Source organism: Hevea brasiliensis, chromosome 6, assembly GCF_030052815.1.
Source record: "Hevea brasiliensis isolate MT/VB/25A 57/8 chromosome 6, ASM3005281v1, whole genome shotgun sequence".
In the NCBI taxonomy this organism is placed as follows: domain Eukaryota; kingdom Viridiplantae; phylum Streptophyta; class Magnoliopsida; order Malpighiales; family Euphorbiaceae; genus Hevea; species Hevea brasiliensis.
Window position 1 is genome coordinate 82966864 of NC_079498.1, and position 20421 is coordinate 82987284.

Sequence of the window (20421 nt, forward strand, 5' to 3'; positions counted from 1 at the left end):
GTACAGGGTAGAACACTCAATTCCGGATTTGGCCAATTTGTTCACTATGCTATGGTCACTTTTGGGCATGATTCCTAAATGAAAAATGTGTCATTTTGTGTCTAGTTTCATTCCCAATTGACCTCACACCAATTGGTTTGGTAAATTTTCAATTTTGGTCCCTAAAAGGGACCTTGGTCCTGCTGCCTATAGAATGCCCATAACCAATCCGAATTTCCACTTGATTCCTAGACTTTCAACATACCACAATTGGTCACATATGACCAATTTTCAACTCAAACTAGGTCAAACACACCATTTGACCAATTCTCAAAATTTTGTCTCCCAAACCCCAGGTCCAAAACCCTAACTTTGCTACTTGACTTAATTCTTGAAATTTAAATATATACACATTACCTACACACTCATTTAAGCTTACATACACTTTTAATTCAATCAAAATACATCATATTCTTATAACTCTATGGTTGGCCGAATTCACACATAGTCCTCCAAAGATGTTTTCTTTTCATTTTAAATATATTTCTAGGTTAATTGAACTAAGAACATAAACATTTAACTAAAATATTCAAGTTTAGATTACTAACCTCACTTTGACTTTCAAATTTCTCAAATCTTCAATTTTCTTCCTTTTCTTTATCCTCCAATCTTCTTTTCTACTTAAGTTAGCAAGGTTTAATGGGGATTTTTGGGACAAAGTGAGGTTTTGAAAGCTTTGATCATGCTTCCATGGGTGTTGCTTTCATGGTGAGAATGGGAGAGGTGGGGCGGCTTGAAGTGAGAGAAGAAGAAGATGTAAATTATTTATTTTTATTTTTTTTATGTATTTTTAAAGCTTTTAGTAAGAAAAAAAAAATCCTAAAATTTTAAATTTTTAATTATTAAGTTTATTGCATCATGCATGTAACATCCCCATTGCACGTGTTCTGTACGTTCTGTTACTCCAGTAGTCAAATAATAGTCCAGGCAAGTCAGTATATCTGGAACTACACTTTGGTGATGGTGAACAAACATATAATGATGAAATAAATAAAAAGAAAATACAAGAAAAATCAAACAAAAATGAAAGAGAGAAAACAAAGCTAAGTTAAACGAGCCGGCACCACAGCGATGGGTGATCGTGACGGAAGGCCGTTGTCGACTCAGGATCATGGGAACCCTCTGAATTTAATTTTGAGACACAGATAAAGGTTTATTGAAATGTAATTGACACTAGAAATATCAAAAAAAAATTAATAAATTAGTACAAAGAAAAACGAAAAATCAAGAAACAAATAAAAATCGGTGTTACTAAAAAATCGGGAATGTAACCCGAAGTGGGGTATTTTGGTCATTTGACACCTAGAGTTGCCTTTTGACCTCAAATGTCCATTAAAAATAAATGATATTACACTTAGAAAATGTCATGAAAAATTAAATTGTGATACATTATAAGAATAGTGAAAGAAATGGGGGATAAAATCCAATTTATGAAACTTTGAATAATTAACATTAAAATCCAAGTTAGTGCTCCACTAACTTGGATATTGGGACCCTTATCACAACCTTGGGACAGCAGATAGCACTCACCATCATCTTCTTCATCAGCCCATTTTACTTTGCCGTAATGAATTCCACCATGGAAATCACCATGGCCACCCCATATGCAACCTCCATGGGTGCATGATCAAGCCATCCTTTCCACTTCTTTCCTTCATTAAAGCTTGCATACTCACCTTGGAGAAGATATTGGCAGCAAGAAAAACAAGATTTGGTGAGGTTTGAAGGAAGCTTTCAAGTGGTAAGTGTCCAAAATCCCTCCCTTGCTTTGGTAAAGCTTGTGTTTAGGTTGAGGTGAGTGTTTTGGTGAAGAGAAATGAAAGAAATAGTGAGAAATGAATTTGTCCATTTTTGGCAGCCATGAAACCTTGTTGAGCTTGAGTTATTTTTACTTCTAATGAATGAAAATGAAGATTGAATTGTCCAAATGAAAGTTGTAGTAAGTTTGTGCACAAGTATGTACATGTAGTATTTAGATTAAAGGTGTGAAATGGAACCTTGAAGCCTTGAGCAAACTGCCATGTTTGGCAACCCCTAATAGCATGAAATTGTGTGTGAATATATGGTTATTAATGATATATGTGAATGTCAATTTGTGGGCAGCAAGTGTAAGTGATGTTGAAGTATGAATATGTTAAAGTATATGTGTAATATTAACATTGAAGTATGTTGAATTTGGGTGGATGTAAATATTGAAGCTTAATGGTGTATTGTGTGCCTTGTGCACTTGAGTATTCTACCCAGAATTTTTGCTGGAATTGTGTACAATATATGTATGGAAGTGTTGTTGATTGAATATTGTAGTAATGAGGAGGAGAAGGAACATCAAATTGGGAGTGTATGTGCTTTGTGCAGGTTGTGTATTGGAGGCAGCACCTAAATTAGGCCATAAGTGCCAAACTGTGAACCCAATTGGTATGAGGCCAATATGGGGTGAAACTAGACACCAAATAGGCCAACTTTCATGTAGAAATGTTGCCAAAATTCTGCCTAGAAACTTACCTTAAAATTGACCAAATCCGGATTAGTGCATTTGAGGCCTGAAAACTGACCATTTGGGCAGCAGTTAGTGTTTAGGTCATAACTCACTCAAAACAGGTCCAATTGACCTGAAATTTTGACCATGAATAGTTAAGACCTATATCTACAAGTATTATGAAGAAACCAAAGCCCAGAAATGACCAGAACTAAGTCAAATGGCTTGCACAAGTTCGGTCACAAAAACTGCCGAACCAAAAGTGACCTAAAAATTGACCAAATTGTGCACTAAAAGTGCAATCTGTCCAGCTTTAGCAAATTGACCATATCTTGGTCTACACAACTCGGAATGACCTGAAATTTTGCCCCGCGTGCAATAAGACATAGAGCTACAATTTTGCTTCTTTGACCAGAAGCTAAAAACCAAGGGAAATAGGACTATAAGCTAGACCAATCTAGCACACAAAAATTGAGAATTTGACATTTTGCATACAATGATGCTTGGAGCATTTTGGCAATGAATGCCAACTTGTAAAAATGGTAAATTGCACTATATTGGCAGCACATTGAGAGATAAATTGTGACATATTGATGCTAGAAACAACTTGTCCATATTACCTAAAAAGGTCAACATATGCATTGACTTGTGAATTATACAATAGTTAGTAAACTCCAAAGATTGAAGAATTAAACAATTAATTTATAATGTGCCCTAGTTTGCCTAGTTGACTAGTATAGATAGGTTGGCATGCCAATAGGATTCTGACAGCTGTTCTGTAAATGGCTTTATGCTATACTGTGTTTTTACGGCCTATTATGCCACCTCAGGATTTTAATAGCCTACGGCTATACATATTGTGTATTTATTTTTGGCTTATCGCCAGATTGACTATATGGCTTTTTAGCCACGGTATTTGCACACCGGGAGACACTTTGTGACCGATGGTGTGACGGCCCGAGGTACTAGGTACCCAGTGCCAGTATATCCATTTATCCAGTCTGGTTAGTATATAGGCTACACGGGCAGTAATTCAAGTACTATTAAATTCAAATACCTAAATCCAATCATCGACATACAAAGACCACCAAAAATTTGTAAACACTTTATTTACTTTATTTTAGTGTATATTTCTTTATATTTGGCACCACTAAACAAAATTGCTTAGCGCGTTGCTTTTGTAACGCGTAGGTATTGGAGATACAGCTGGGGAGCCCAGCAGACCTACGACCGGGTGAGACATCGATTCAGATAGGAGTCGAGTCATCCAGACCGCATTGCATACATGGTAGGACTCAGGATATCTTGTATTTTGTACTTTTGTTGTATATTTGAAATTTGGCCCTGTATTTCGTAATGTTATAAAAGCTCTAAAGTTTGTAATATTTTGTACATATTAAATAACATGGAGATTTTCTGTACATATTTAAATTATTATGGACTGTGTTATAGAACTGTTTAATGACTGTGAAAGTCTATTGACTTTACTGCGAAATAGAGACTGTGAAATATTTGAGATTTTGATATCATAATATTAAACTGTTTTCAACAGGTTTGGAAGGACAGTTTGTCCTAAATATAGACGGCACCTTGCCAAATTTTTATTACCAGTCTTGAAACACTGATTTTAACAAAGTATGACAATAGTATCAACATGATATGAATATTACATAAATGACTTCTTAAAATCAAATTGAGTTCAAGAAATGAGATAATCATAGACTAGGTGTTCCGGCACGCCGTGTAGCATGCCTTGCTCGGCTATACTGTAGACCGGTGAGGGGTGTTATATTTAGTGGTATCAGAGCATGGTTTAGGCGTTTCTGGACCTAGATAGATTGCATATCATGCATTGCATTGTAAGTGTTAAGATGACTCTAATGCAGATCTTTTGATTTGTTTTGTTATTTTGATCAGAATATGGACTCCACATCGCAGAGAGCGGTCGTTGAGGAAGTCGAAAGTCATGCTCCATCTATGACTGAACCAGGAGACAGGAGAGAACCTGTTCCACCAGTACCAAATGCATTAGCCACATTTCAGCAAATGGCTAAGTTCTTTAGACAGATGGCAGGAGTTATGCCACCACCACCACCTCCACATCAAAAATCTCATATGGAAAGACTCAGGAAGTTTGGAGCAGTGGACTTTCTGGGCAAAAGGGAAGATGATTCTGTCACAGTTGAAAACTGGTTGGACAGAACTGGAAGAGTCTTGAAACAACTTCATTATACTCCAGAGCAGAATTTGGAAGCTGCTGTATCACTACTGCAAGATGATGCATACCAGTGGTGGGATACAGTAACTAGTGAGGTGCCACCAGAACAGATAACTTGGGATTTCTTTCTCACTGAGTTCAGAAAGAAATATGTGGGCAGTGTGTACCTAGAAGAGAAGAGAAGGGAGTTTATTACCCTACGCCAGAGACAGCTGACAGTGGCTGAATATGAAAGAAAATTTGTCAGACTGAGCCGCTATGGGCGGGAAATAGTCCCTAATGAGGCAGAGAGATGCAAGAGATTTAAGGAAGGACTCAATGATAACATTAAAGTAATGATTACAGCTTTGGGGATTACAGAGTTTGCCAAGTTAGTGGAAGCTGCACTGAAGGTTGAAAAAGTTAGAATGAATGAGCAAAACAGAAGGGATAGACAGCAGAAAAGAGGTCAGGGTCAGACCGGTACATCTTCTACCCCTAGTAAGAAATTCAGAGGTTCGCCTACTCAGAGTTTTAGTAGAGCACCAAGTCAGGGTCAGTCACAGAGGCCCAAATCTCAGTTTGCACCAAGGAGAGGCCAGTCCACCCCTTCAATGGCTAGCTCTCCAAGAACAGGGTACAGGGGACCAGCCCCAACGGTATCTGTTGCTTGCCCACATTGCCAAAAATGGCATAAGGGTGAATGTTGGAGGATGACAGGTGCTTGTTTATGGTGTGGATCTACAGACCACCTAGTCCGAGATTGTCCACGCAGAACTACTACATCCACTCTGGTATCAACTAATAGGCCTACCCCTCCAGCTCCAAGGGGTAGAAGGCCGGGTAAGGCTGAGGAGGCCAGGTAAGGCTGAGGCAATGCACTTCACGTAAAACCCGTGTCGAGTCTGTGGAGAGAGCGTATGCGTAAAACCAGCCAAAGCCTATGCTATAAGGGCACAAGAGGAACAGGATGCTCCAGATGTTATCAAGGGTACGTTCCTCCTTTATAATACTTCTGTGCATGCATTAGTGGATCCTGGATCTACTCATTCATATATTTGTATCAAGCTGCCCGTAGAAAAGGGAATACCAGTGGAGGAAAGTGACCAAGACATCCTGGTCACAAATCCGCTAGGCCACAGTGTGGTAGTAAACAAGGTGTATAAGGGCTGTCCATTGAAGATTCAAGAGAAAGAGTTCTTAGCAGACTTAATCGAACTGCCTTTCCATGAGTTTGATGTGATTTTGGGAATGGACTGGTTATCCCATCATCAGGCAATAGTAGATTGTAAATTGAAGAGAATCTCTCTGAAAACTGCCGAGAACGAAGAAATAATAGTAGTGGGTGAAAGGACAGATTTCTTATCCAATGTCATCTCAGCTACAGTTGCAAGGAGATGGCTGAGAAAAGGGTGTGAAGCCTATCTGGCACACGTGATTGACACTAGGCAGGGTAAACTTGACTTGTCTGACATACCCATAGTAAGGGATTTCTCTGAGGTATTTCCTGAGGAATTGCCTAGTTTACCACCAGAAAGGGAAGTTGAATTTGCTATTGAGATTATGCCGGGTACAGCTCCCATTTCAATTGCTCCGTATAGGATGGCACCTGCTGAATTGAAAGAGTTGAAAATAAAACTAAAAGAATTACTAGACAAGGGGTTCATACACCCAAAGGTGTCACCTTGGGGAGCTCGATCGCTTTGTAAAGAAGAAAGATGGGACACTGAGGTTATGTGTTGACTACCGGCAGTTAAACAGAGTAACAGTGAAGAACAAGTATCCGTTGCCTAGAATTGACGATCTGTTTGATCAGTTGAAGGGAGCCAGTGTGTTTTCTAAGATTGATCTCAGATCAGGGTATCATCAGCTAAGGGTTAAGGATGCAGATGTGCCTAAGACTGCATTTAGAACCCGGTATGGGCATTATGAATTCCTGGTGATGCCATTTGGGTTAACAAACGCTCCAGCAGTATTCATGGACCTTATGAACCGTATCTTCCATCCATACTTAGATCGATTCGTAGTGGTCTTCATTGATGACATCCTGGTGTATTCCAAGGATAAAGCAGAACATGATGAGCATTTGAGAATTGTTCTGCAGACTCTAAAAGAGAAGAAATTGTATGCTAAATTGTCCAAGTGTGAGTTCTGGTTGAATGAGATTGCATTCCTTGGACATGTAATATTAGCTGAAGGGATTAGAGTGGATCCCAAAAAGATTGAAGCAGTGATGGAATGGAAGCCTCCCAGAAATACAACTGAGATCAGAAGTTTCTTGGGTTTAGCTGGATATTATAGAAGATTTGTAAAGGGATTTTCCCTGATAGCTGCTCCAATGACCAAATTATTACAGAAGAATATGAAATTTGACTGGAATGACAAGTGTCAAGCCAGTTTTGAGAGGCTGAAGGCTATGTTGACAGAGGCACCAGTGTTAACACAGCCGATGTCTGGAAAAGACTTTGTAGTCTACAGTGATGCCTCACATAATGGGTTAAGGTGCGTACTGATGCAAGAAGGGAAAGTGGTCGCATATGCTTCCAGGCAGTTAAGGCCACATGAAAAGAATTACCCTACTCATGATTTGGAGTTAGCAGCAATTATCTTCGCATTGAAGATATGGAGGCATTACTTGTATGGAGAAAAATGCTACATATGTTAGTAGTATGCCCTAGAGCATATTATTTAGTATGTATCTTGTACATATTTTTATTAATAAAAGGCATTTCCACTTTTCCATTTACATAATATATTTATGTGTAATAGAAAAGGTCCATTGATATTTTGTTAGAAATATTATTCTTAAGTTGTTAAGAATATGGGTAACAATATTTCTAGCACGAAGTATCATAAATAGGTTCACAATCGAGGATACTTCATAATAAGGACATGACTTATCCGGAAAGATTGTATTCATGTTTGTTCCCAAGTTATTTATATGAGATATAAATAAGATGGAATGGTGAGTCTCATGCCATATAACAAACATGATAGGCACTTATAAATGATAAGTAGGCCGAACCAGTGACACTTATGACAAGCACATGTAGTTTATTCTTGTCAATGTTTTGTCATAAATCATATCAGTGCATATAATCTTTAGACCTGAGATAGCATAGTTATCTTGTATATAGGTAGTTTGAGTTTGATACTGCTTTCATACTTGTACTGTGTATGGGTATATGGGCATGTGTTGGCTCCTACTAGTTATATATGGAGGTAGGTGTTGATCAAGATGGAATCTGTTCCTCTAAGTAAATAGAGATAAAATCCTATGTTCATTTAATTGTTCTTGATGCTTCAAGTTCTGGCCAGACAGATAGATTTATTCGTAAAAGAGTTTCGATGAGAAAATCTTTTAATCAAGAACTGGAATTAAAAGAGAACATAATATTCATAGCAAATGGAGTTTGACATAAACCATGACTCCAGCTTGAGTTGGGATTTTGTAACAGAGAGATTCTAGTGCATGGTAACATATGATTATAGGTTCATTTAAGGTAAACCTTACTACTAATTGGGTGGCTATGGCATGCTATGCTAGGTGTTAACCATGGTCTATGAGGTTCATAAAATGATTTAGAGAAATCATTTATGGCAAGAAAGAGTTCTGATGATATTAAGAGTTGATATCATGTCTCATTGCCAATTAGTGATGAGCCTAGTAAGTCACACACATACACAAGTTATCACCTAATTAAATATGATTTAATTAATTAATTAAAGAGTTTAAATTGATTAATTAAATAGTTTTGGTTTGCAATTAGATTGCAAAGTCCCTAGCATGACTTGAAACCAAATCTAGATTATTGGATGTATAATATAAGTTAAATTTATATTTAAAGTATTTAAATATGAATTTAATTAATGAGAAATTAAGTAATAGAGATTAATTAATTAATTTATATTTGATATAAATTAATTATAAGAAGAAAATAATTATTTTGGGTTAAGAACTCAAAATTAAGACACAGGGGCATTTTGATCATTTTGCAGTGTGACATGTGGCACCATGAGATGGTGACACATGGCATAAAACATAAGCGTGCCAAATATTTTTTAATCATGTAATATGATTAAAATCAAGATTAAATATAGGTTTGACACTTGGCACAATGTGATTGGGTCACTTAAACCTAGAGCTAATCAAAGGGTGACATGTGGCAAGGGTTTAATGTGTTAACCTAGCTATTTAAGTGTTGTTATGAGAAAATAAAAAACAACCAGTAGCCACACTCCTTTGTCACGCCACTTTGAGGGTTTTTATCTCTTCTTCTTCATCTCTTATCAATTCAAAGAGATTAGCCATCAATCTCTTGAATTAAGAACACTAGGAATTGTTTCTAGTGTCCTGTTTACATCTCTAATCTCTTAAAAGGCAGAATTTGAATTTCTAATTAATAGAAAAGGCTTTAGAAGCTGTTCAAGGGCTGCCATAGGTTTTCTTGGTGTGGACAAGCTAGAGGGACAACATCTGGTGTCCTGAAGCCGAATCTCAATGGCGCAGACACGCTGCAGTGCATCAAGAGGTTAGTGTAATCGTTCTTGATTTAATCTAGGGTTCTAAAATTAATCTGATTAATTTTAAAATCTTAAATGGCAAATACAGATTCAAAAACATATTAAAAGAGTTTTAATATGTTGTTTATCATTGAAATCAAATAGATAAAAATAAATCTTGCATGATGCATGTGACCCTAGGTGAAAATTTTTGAATTCAATGGTATAAACTTGTGTTTTTCACGCTTCCGTTCCTTCAATTGGTATCAGAGCCACTATATTTGCCATTTAGATTGTTGATTATATAATTTAATTGTGTGTTTGATCATGAGATCAAGAGTTCATTGCTGGTTGCAAAGCAAGTTGTCGGCATACTTGAAAAAACACCATCAATGGTGCGCATGGTTTGGCTTCCATGGGTGGTTTAAGGTTTGGCTTTTAATTCTGCAATTGTTGTATGATCTAAGGCCTATTCTTTGACTAATTAAAGTGTTTAATTAGTAGTTTTTATCACACAATTAAATTATGATTCAAATCAGAATTTTAAAAATTGTTTGAATGTGATTCAAATCTGAATTTTAAAAGTTGTTTGAATGTGATTCAAATCTGAATTTTTAAAGTTGTTTGAATCATATTTAAATCTGATTTTTTAAAATTGATTGAATAAAATTCAGATCTGATTTTTTAAAAAATGTTTGAATGTGATTCAAATCTGATTTTTTAAAAAATGTTTGAATGTGATTCAAATCTGAATTTTTGAAGTTGTTTGAATGTGATTCAAATCTGAATTTTTAAATTTGTTTGAATGAGATTCAAATTTGAATTTTTAAATTTATTTGAATCATATTCAAATCTGGATTTTTAAGTTGAATATGAGATATTCAATTTAATTAAAGTATGTATGTTTTATTTAATTGTTAAATAGTGATATGCATGATGGATGATCATGGACTATAAAAGACCAATGTGATTGGATTTATTTCTTTTATGTTTCTTTGGGATTGTAAATTAATTAATTTATTTTAATTTATTTTGGGCATGTATTATTAAGTTTGTAATAATTTTTGGGTTGTAATTTCATTTATTTAAGTTCTTATAAATTCGCCTTGGTATGCCAAGGATTACTATGTAATATTGGATTGCAAGAAGTTCAAGGAGGTCAAGAGCATTGGTGGGACCAGTGGGAGGAATTCAAGATCAAGTGTTGATTACGTACTCCTTCAGCAACTCTTGTAAAATGAATGAATGAAATGCACCTAGGAATGCCCTGATTCAATTCTTGGTGGCTTAGAATTGAATCCCTTAGAAAGTCCATGATCATACCATAATTACTGCTTATCCATGAATGCATGAGATGTATGGGAATGTATGCAATTATATGATATATGCATGCTAAATGGATAATGTGCAAAGTGAGACCTTAATAGTAAATAGAATGACCATAAAATCTTCCAAACAAATGATTAAGTTGGAAATGCTATAATTAAAGTAATTATAACATAGGCCCTCCATTGGGGCAATTATTTTAAGAAATTTTAAATAGTTGCATAAGATGCAATTTATTTAAGAGATTTTCTTAAGAATAATTGTTAAGCATGAGATGTTGTAAATATGTAAATGGTTTAGTGGCCAATATTGGATGTACCTGAGGACATTAAAATTATTTGCATAATTACTGGCTCAATGGGATCAACTTAACTAATGCAAGATAAGTCAATAATGGATGTACCTGAGATTTTGAGCATTAGGGGCTAGGTAAAGGATTGAACCTCACATGAGATGTGATGGGCCAAGAGTTGCTCACTTATAGTTTATTGTAATTCCAATAATGGATGCACCTGAGGATGATCAATAGAATTATAAGAATTCAATCACCCACTAGAAATCCATCCAACTAGGATTTCCGTTTTCTACTTTGGAAGTGTAGGATTCGCTAAGTTAGTGGGAGGACCAATTTGATTAAAAGACCATAATCATTTTGGTTAATTACATGATACATTTACTAATTAATCGTTATTTTCTGCAGTTAATTTTACGATAAAAATGAGCACAAAACAACCACCATCATCCAATATCCTTGCAAGCATACTTGATCACAATAGGTTGACAGACCTAACTCATCTGATTGGCTAAGAAATTTGAAACTTGTCCTGAACCTTGAACATATAGGATATGTTCTAGATTCAAATGTTCCTGGTCCCTTACCTCCAGAGGCCACACAAGAGGAACATGAAACTTTGGACAAGTGGAAGGAGCATGATATGAGAGCTAAGTGTTACATGCTTGCTTCCATGAGTAATGAGTTACAGAAGCAACATGAGAACATGCAGAGTGCGAGTGAGATCCTCTTTCACCTACAAGAGTTGTATGGTGAGCACAGCAAGAATGCTAGGTATGAGATATCTAGACAGCTATTCCGTATGAGGATGTCTGAGGGACAGAATGTTGGGGATCATGTCCATAAGATGATTCGGCTGATTGAGCAGTTGGAACATCTTGACCTTATCATGGATTTCCAACTACAGACGGATTTGATCCTTCAGTCTCTTCCTGAGTCTTTTGGGAATTTTGTGACAAATTTCCATATGACTAAACAGGAATGCACCTTAGCTGGTTTACTCAACATGGTAATTATTGCCCAAAAGAATATGCCAGGCAATAAAGGAAAAGAGGTAGCTTTGGTTGCATCTTCTTCTACTGGAAAGTCCAACAAGAAGAAGGGCAATAAGAAAAAGAAACCTCAGATTCCTGGTCCTTCTAAGAAAATAGCTAAACATAAAAAGAAAACCAAAGCTGACAAAGGCAAAGGAAAGTGTTTCCACTGCCAACAGGAAAGTGTTTCCATTGCTAGTAAGAAAGTGTTTCCACTGGCTAGAGTATAGCAATCAAAATGAATGCAATGCCATGGTGAAAACCAACTCAAGTTCAAAATATATTTAGCACTTAAGGTTATATCATGTTGCAGAAGATAGGATTACAAAATTGGAGAAAATGGGGATTCTATCCTCATTGGGCTCTGAGCCTACTCCAACTTGTGAATCTTGCCTTCAGGGCAAAATGACTAGATCACCTTTTGTTGGACAGCGGCTAAGAGCTGAAAATATTTTGGAGCTAATACATAGTGATGTATGTGGTCCATTTAAAGAAATGGCTAGAGGGGGTTTTCATTATTTTATTACCTTTACTGATGATAAATCAAGGTTTGGGTATTTGTATTTGATGAAATACAAACATGAATCTTTTGAAAAGTTCAAAGAATTTAAATCAAGTAGAAAATCAAACAGAAAGAATATTAAAGCTCTTCGATCGATCGTGGAGGTGAATATTTAAATCGAATTTGATGAATACTTGAGAGAGCATGGCATTGTTTCTCAGCTGACTCCTCCAGGAACGCCACAGCTGAATGGTGTATCTGAAAGGAGAAATCGTACCCTATTGGATATGGTACGTAGTATGATGAGCTATATTGATATGCCAATCTCCTTTTGGGGATTTTCATTAGAATCAGCTTTGTATATTCTGAATAGGATTCCATCAAAATCAGTTTCTTCCACACCTTATGAGATATGGCATGGAAGAAAACCAAGTCTTAAGCATGTTAAGATTTGGGGTTGTCCAGCTTATATCAAAAAGCTGAACACTGATAAATTGGAGACCAGATCAGAAAAAGGTCGATTTGTTGGATATCCAAAAGATAGTTTTGGATATTATTTTTATTTGCCTACTTCACAAAAAGTTGTGATAAGTAGAGATGCCACATTTCTTGAACAACAGTTTATTCAAGAAGGAGGGAAAGGAAGGCAAATAGAGTTAGAATTGGAGAATTCTGACCAACCAACAGATCAGATGGATATAGATCAATCTAGTCAACCAATACCCGTTGATGAAACATCTACAGCTGTTCCTCGTAGAACAACCAGGGTATCTCACCCACCAGTGAGATATGGTTTTCTTCATGAAGAAGAACAAGAGTTGTCTACTCATGAAGAAGTAGATCATGGAGATGATCCACTTACCTATGAAGAAGCTATATCAGATATAGACTCTTCAAAATGGATTGATGCTATGAAATCCGAGATTGATTCCATGTATAAGAATCAAGTTTGGGATCTTGTTGACCCACCTGAAGGTATTATACCTATAGGGAATAAATGGGTTTTCAAGAAGAAAATTGGTTCTGATAGAAAGGTAGAGACCTATAAGGCAAGGCTAGTAGCGAAAGGGTTTCGCCAAAGGCAAGGAATCGACTATGAGGAGACTTTCTCGCCTGTTGCCATGCTTAAATCAATTAGGATTTTATTAGCAATAACTGCGTACTATGATTATGAGATTTGGCAGATGGATGTCAAAACAGCTTTTCTCAATGGATACATTGAAGAAAACATTTTCATGGAACAACCTAAGGGATTTGAATCCCAAGATGGTTCCAAGGTATTCAAGCTAAAGCGATCCATTTATGGGTTGAAACAAGCTTCGAGGAGTTGGAACATCCGTTTTGATGAAGCCATTAAATCCTTTGGTTTTATAAAAAATGAGGATGAGCCATGTGTATATAAGAAGGTTAGTGACAGTGCTATCACTTTCCTTGTCTTATATGTGGATGACATACTGTTGATGGGTAATGACACAGGTATGTTGACGACTATAAAGGTATGGTTGTCAAATACATTCTCCATGAAAGACTTAGGGGAGGCAACCTATATTCTTGGGATTCACATCTATAGAGATAGAGAGAAAAGAATAATTGGTTTATCCCAAAGTCTATGCTTGGAAAAGGTGTTAAAGAGGTTTAACATGCTTGATTCCAAGAGAGGATTGTTACCAGTGAGACATGGTATCCACCTTTCTAAAGAGATGTCTCTAAAGACATGTGAAGAAAGAGATAAGATGGCCAGGATTCCATATGCTTCAGCTATTGGAAGTTTAATGTATGCAATGTTGTGTACTAGGCCGGATATCGCATATCTCGTTAGTTTGACTAGCAGTATCAATCCAATCCAGTTTGGAACATCTGGATAGTCAAGAATATCCTTAAGTACTTGAGAAGAACTAAGGATTTATTCTTGATTTATGGAGGTGGAGACTTGCAATTGGATGGTTATACTGATTCTGATTTCCAATCAGATATCGATGATAGAAAGTCTACCTCTGGATATGTGTTCATTTGTAATGGAGGTGCAGTCAGTTGGAAGAGTTCCAAACAAAGCACGACTGCAGATTCCACTATAGAGGCTGAGTATATTCTCGCATCGATGTCGCAAAGGAAGTCGCTTTGGATAAAGAAGTTCGTGACAGAACTTACAGTAGTTCCTTCCATTGAGTCAGCAGTTCCACTACACTGTGACAATAATGGAGTAGTCATACAGACTAAGGAACTAAGGTCTCACCCAAATTCCAAACACATAGAAAGGCACTACCACATTATCAGACATATAGTTGGGCAAAGGCGATATAGCCATGCAGAAAAATAGCATCAGCTGAAAATCCAGCTGATCCATTCACTAAGCCTATGTCACAGACTCAGTTAGACCGACATCTTGAGAAGATAGGTCTAAGATATTGTAATGAATGGCTCTAGTGCTAATGGGAGATTGTTAGTAGTATGCCCTAGAGCATATCATTTAGTATGTATCTTGTACATATTTTTATTAATAAAAGGCATTTCCACTTTTCCGTTTACATAATATATTTATGTGTAATAGAAAAGGTCCATTGATATTTTGTTAAATAAGGACATGACTTATCCAGAAAGATTGTATTCATGTTTGTTCCCAAGTTATTTATATGAGATATAAATAAGATGGAATGGTGAGTCTCATGCCATATAACAAACATGATAGGCACTTATAAATGATAAGTAGGCCGAACCAGTGACACTTATGACAAGCACATTGAGTTTATTCTTGTCAATGTTTTGTCATAAATCATATCAGTGCATATAATCTTTAGACCTGAGATAGCACAGTTATCTTGTATATAGGTAGTTTGAGTTTGATACGGCTTTCATACTTGTACTGTGTATGGGTATATGGGCATGTGTTGGCTCCTACTAGTTATATATGGAGGTAGGTGTTGATCAAGATGGAATCTGTTCCTCTAAGTAAATAGAGATAAAATCCTATGTTCATTTAATTGTTCTTGATGTTTCAAGTTCCTGGCCAGGACAGATAGATATCTTCATAACAGAGTTTCAGATGAGAACAATCTGTTACTCAAGAACTGGAATTAAAAGAGAACATAATATTCATAGCAAATGGAGTTTGACATAAACCATGACTCCAGCTTGAGTTGGGATTTTGTAACAGAGAGATTCTAGTGCATGGTAACATATGATTATAGGTTCATTTAAGGTAAACCTTATTACTAATTGGGTGGCTATGGCATGCTATGCTAGGTGTTAACCATGGTCTATGAGGTTCATAAAATGATTTAGAGAAATCATTTATGGTAAGAAAGAGTTCTGATGATATTAAGAGTTGATATCATGTCTCATTGCCAATTAGTGATGAGCCTAGTAAGTCACACACATACACAAGTTATCACCTAATTAAATATGTTTTAATTAATTAATTAAAGAGTTTAAATTGATTAATTAAATAGTTTTGGTTTGCAATTTGATTGCAAAGTCCCTAGCATGACTTGAAACCAAATCTAGATTATTGGATGTATAATATAAGTTAAATTTATATTTAAAGTGTTTAAATATGAATTTAATTAATGAGAAATTAATTAATAGAGATTAATTAATTAATTTATATTTGATATAAATTAATTAGAAGAAGAAAATAATTATTTTGGGTTAAGAACTCAAAATTAAGACACAGGGGCATTTTGGTCATTTTGCAGTGTGACATGTGGCACCATGAGATGGTGACACATGGCATAACACATAAGCTTGCCAAATGTTTTTTAATCATGTAAGATGATTAAAATCAAGATTAAATATAGGTTTGACACTTGGCACAATGTGATTGGGTCACTTAAACCTAGAGCTAATCAAAGGGTGACATGTGGCAAGGGTTTAATGTGTTAACCTAGCTATTTAAAAGTTGTTATGAGAAAATAAAAAACAACCAGCAGCCACACTCCTTTGTCACGCCACTTTGAGGGTTTTTATCTCTTCTTCTTCATCTCTTATCAATTCAAAGAGATTAGCCATCAATCTCTTGAATTAAGAACACTAGGAATTGTTTCTAGTGTCCTGTTTACATCTCTAATCTCTTAAAAGGCAGAACTTGAATTTCTAATTAATAGAAAAGGCTTTAGAAGCTGTTCAAGGGCTGCCATAGGTGTTCTTGGTGTGGACAAGCTAGAGGGACAACATCTGGTGTCCTGAAGCCGAATCTCAAAGGCGCAGACACGCTGCAGTGCATCAAGAGGTTAGTGTAATCGTTCTTGATTTAATCTAGGGTTCTAAAATTAATCTGATTAATTTTAAAATCTTAAATGGCAAATACAGATCCAAAAACATATTAAAAGAGTTTTAATATGTTGTTTATCGTTGAAATCAAATAGATAAAAATAAATCTTGCATGATGCATGTGACCCTAGGTGAAAATTTTTGAATTCAATGGTATAAATTTGTGTTTTTCACGCTTCCGTTCCTTCAATTGGTATCAGAGCCACTATATTTGCCATTTAGATTGTTGATTATATGATTTAATTGTGTGTGTGATCATGAGATCAAGAGTTCATTGCTGGTTGCAAAGCAAGTTGGCGGCATAATTGAAAAATCACCATCAATGGTGCGCATGGTTTAACTTCCATGGGTGGTTTAAGGTTTGGCTTTTAATTCTGCAATTGTTGTATGATCTAAGGCCTATTCTTTGACTAATTAAAGTGTTTAATTAGTAGTTTTTATCACACAATTAAATTATGATTCAAATCAGAATTTTAAAAATTGTTTGAATGTGATTCAAATCTGAATTTTAAAAGTTGTTTGAATGTGATTCAAATCTGAATTTTTAAAGTTGTTTGAATCATATTTAAATCTGATTTTTTAAAATTGATTGAATAAAATTCAGATCTGATTTTTTAAAAAATGTTTGAATGTGATTCAAATCTGATTTTTTAAAAAATGTTTGAATGTGATTCAAATCTGAATTTTTGAAGTTGTTTGAATGTGATTCAAATCTGAATTTTTAAATTTGTTTGAATGAGATTCAAATTTGAATTTTTAAATTTATTTGAATCATATTCAAATCTGGATTTTTAAGTTGAATATGAGATATTCAATTTAATTTAAGTATGTATGTTTTATTTAATTGTTAAATAGTGATATGCATGATGGATGATCATGGACTATAAAAGACCAATGTGATTGGATTTATTTCTTTTATGTTTCTTTGAGATTGTAAATTAATTTATTTATTTTAATTTATTTTGGGCATGTATTATTAAGTTTGTAATAATTTTTGGATTGTAATTTCATTTATTTAAGTTCTTGTAAATTCGCCTTGGTATGCCAAGGATTACTATGTAATATTGGATTGCAAGAAGTTTAAGGAGGTCAAGAGCATTGGTGGGACCAGTGGGAGGAATTCAAGATCAAGTGTTGATTATGTACTCCTTCAGCAACTCTTGTAAAATGAATGAATGAAATGCACCTAGGAATGCCCTGATTCAATTCTTGGTGGCTTAGAATTGAATCCCTTAGAAAGTCCATGATCATACCATAATTACTGCTTATCCATGAATGCATGAGATGTATGGGAATGTATGCAATTATATGATATATGCATGCTAAATGGATAATGTGCAAAGTGAGACCTTAATAGTAAATAGAATGACCATAAAATCTTCCAAACAAATGATTAAGTTGGAAATGCTATAATTAAAGTAATTATAACATAGGCCCTCCATTGGGGCAATTATTTTAAGAAATTTTAAATAGTTGCATAAGATGCAATTTATTTAAGAGATTTTCTTAAGAATAATTGTTAAGCATGAGATGTTGTAAATATGTAAATGGTTTAGTGGCCAATATTGGATGTACCTGAGGACATTAAAATTATTTGCATAATTATCGCTCAATGGGATCAACTTAACTAATGCAAGATAAGTCAATAATGGATGTACCGAGATTTTGAGCATTAGGGGCTAGGTAAAGGATTGAACCTCACATGAGATGTGATGGGCAAAGAGTTGCTCACTTATAGTTTATTGTAATTCCAATAATGGATGCACTGAGGATGATCAATAGAATTATAAGAATTCAATCACCCACTAGAAATCCATCCACTAGGATTTCCGTTTTCTACTTTGGAAGTGTAGGATTCGCTAAGTTAGTGGGAGGACCAATTTGATTAAAAGACCATAATCATTTTGGTTAATTACATGATACATTTACTAATTAATCTGGTTATTTTTGCGATTAATTTTCTCGATAAAAATGAGCACAAAACAACCACCATCATCCAATATCCTTGCAAGCATACTTGATCACAATAGGTTGACAGACCTAATCTGCGATTGGCTAAGAAATTTGAAACTTGTCATGAACCTTGAACATATAGGATATGTTCTAGATTCAAATGTTCCTGGTCCCTTACCTCCAGAGGCCACACAAGAGGAACATGAAACTTTGGACAAGTGGAAGGAGCCTGATATGAGAGCTAAGTGTTACATGCTTGCTTCCATGAGTAATGAGTTACAGAAGCAACATGAGAACATGCAGAGTGCAGTGAGATCCTCTTTCACCTACAAGAGTTGTATGGTGAGCACAAAGAAGAATGCTAGGTATGAGAGATCTAGACAGCTATTCCGTATGAGGATGTCTGAGGGACAGAATGTTGGGGATCATGTCCATAAGATGATTCGGCTGATTGAGCAGTTGGAACATCTTGACCTTATCATGGATTTCCAACTACAGACGGATTTGATCCTTCAGTCTCTTCCCGAGTCTTTGGGAATTTTGTGACAAATTTCCATATGACTAAACAGAATGCACCTTAGCTAGTTTACTCAACATGCTAGTTATTGCCCAAAAGAATATGCCAAGCAATAAAGGAAAAGAGGTAGCTTTGGTTGCATCTTCTTCTGCTGGAAAGTCCAACAAGAAGAAGGGCAATAGGAAAAAGAAACCTCGATTCTGGGTCCTTCTAAGAAAATAGCTAAACATAAAAAGAAAACCAAAGCTGACAAAGGCAAAGGAAAGTGTTTCCACTGCCAACAGGAAAGTGTTTCCATTGCTAGTAAGAAAGTGTTTCCACTGGCTAGAGTATAGCAATCAAAATGAATGCAATGCCATGGTGAAAACCAACTCAAGTTCAAAATATATTTAGCACTTAAGGTTATATCATGTTGCAGAAGATAGGATTACAAAATTGGAGAAAATGGGGATTCTATCCTCATTGGGCTCTGAGCCTACTCCAACTTGTGAATCTTGCCTTCAGGGCAAAATGACTAGATCACCTTTTGTTGGACAGCGGCTAAGAGCTGAAAATATTTTGGAGCTAATACATAGTGATGTATGTGGTCCATTTAAAGAAATGGCTAGAGGGGGTTTTCATTATTTTATTACCTTTACTGATGATAAATCAAGGTTTGGGTATTTGTATTTGATGAAATACAAACATGAATCTTTTGAAAAGTTCAAAGAATTTAAATCTGAAGTAGAAAATCAAACAGGAAAGAATATTAAAGCTCTTCGATCAGATCGTGGAGGTGAATATTTAAGTACTGAATTTGATGAATACTTGAGAGAGCATGGCATTGTTTCTCAGCTGACTCCTCCAGGAACGCCACAGCTGAATGGTGTATCTGAAAGGAGAAATAGTACCCTATTGGATATGGTACGTAGTATGATGAGCTATATTGATATGCCAATCTCCTTTTGGGGATTTTCATTAGAATCAGCTTTGTATATTCTGAATAGGATTCCATCAAAATCAGTTTCTTCCACACCTTATGAGATATGGCATGGAAGAAAACCAAGTCTTAAGCATGTTAAGATTTGGGGTTGTCCAGCTTATATCAAAAAGCTGAACACTGATAAATTGGAGACCAGATCAGAAAAAGGTCGATTTGTTGGATATCCAAAAGATAGTTTTGGATATTATTTTTATTTGCCTACTTCACAAAAAGTTGTGATAAGTAGAGATGCCACATTTCTTGAACAACAGTTTATTCAAGAAGGAGGCAAAGGAAGGCAAATAGAGTTAGAATTGGAGAATTCTGACCAACCAACAGATCAGATGGATATAGA